The 725-nt window shown below is 41.9% G+C and overlaps 1 non-coding gene across 1 annotated transcript; it reads left to right on the top strand.

The window, feature by feature from the left end:
- The first annotated feature begins 295 nt into the window (after window positions 1–295).
- Window positions 296–368, top strand: TRNAA-UGC (transfer RNA alanine (anticodon UGC)). The gene has a single exon. It is a non-coding gene; the product is annotated as a tRNA-Ala (tRNA).
- The last annotated feature ends 357 nt before the right edge of the window (window positions 369–725 follow it).

Raw genomic sequence — 725 nt, 5'->3', positions numbered from 1 at the left:
CTGTTAAGAATGATCTTTGGGGGATTTGTTGAATGTGCCAGACTGTCCAGTGAGTGGTGATGATTCCCTGTGTCTGCTCCAGAGTCGGTCTTGTCCCCTCCTTTGCTCTGTTCTCATTTATCTCTCTTCAGCAGGTGAACCAGTGATCTGTACTTCTATGATATGTAAAATACTTCTTAATTCACGGTAGAATTTGGGGGCTGCTATGAAAACGCATATGTTTTAAGTGTGAATTGAGTCAGAGGTTTAAACTTAAAGCCCCCTTGATTTAGAATCAGAAATTAATATGATGGAGGGAGGGTATAGCTCAGTGGCAGAGTGCATGCCTTGCATGCATGAGGTCCTGGGTTCAATCCCCAATACCTCCATTTAAAAAACAAGTAAATAAGCCTAATTATGCCCCCCAAAAGAAATTAACATGAGGATGAAGCTACAGAGTGATTATGTGTGTCTTCTGAAACTACCTTCTGTCTTTCTGCAGGAAATTCTATGGTGAGAAGTTCAGAATCTACTTTGCTTGGCTGGGCAATTACACTCAGGTGCTCCTCCTGGCAGCAGTCGTGGGGGTGACTTGCTTTCTGTATGGATATTTTAGTCAAAATAACTGTACCTGGAGGTAACTTCTCTTTATTTCTTGTTACGGTGCTTACTTAACTTAGAATGACATTCTCCAGGGGCATCCATGTTGCTGCAAATGGCCCTATATTGTCAGTTTTTATGGCTGA

This window comes from Vicugna pacos, chromosome 9, assembly GCF_048564905.1.
Source record: "Vicugna pacos chromosome 9, VicPac4, whole genome shotgun sequence".
Lineage (NCBI taxonomy): Eukaryota > Metazoa > Chordata > Mammalia > Artiodactyla > Camelidae > Vicugna > Vicugna pacos.
Note: the sequence above shows the minus strand (reverse complement) of the source record. Positions and strands in the feature narration are given on the sequence as shown.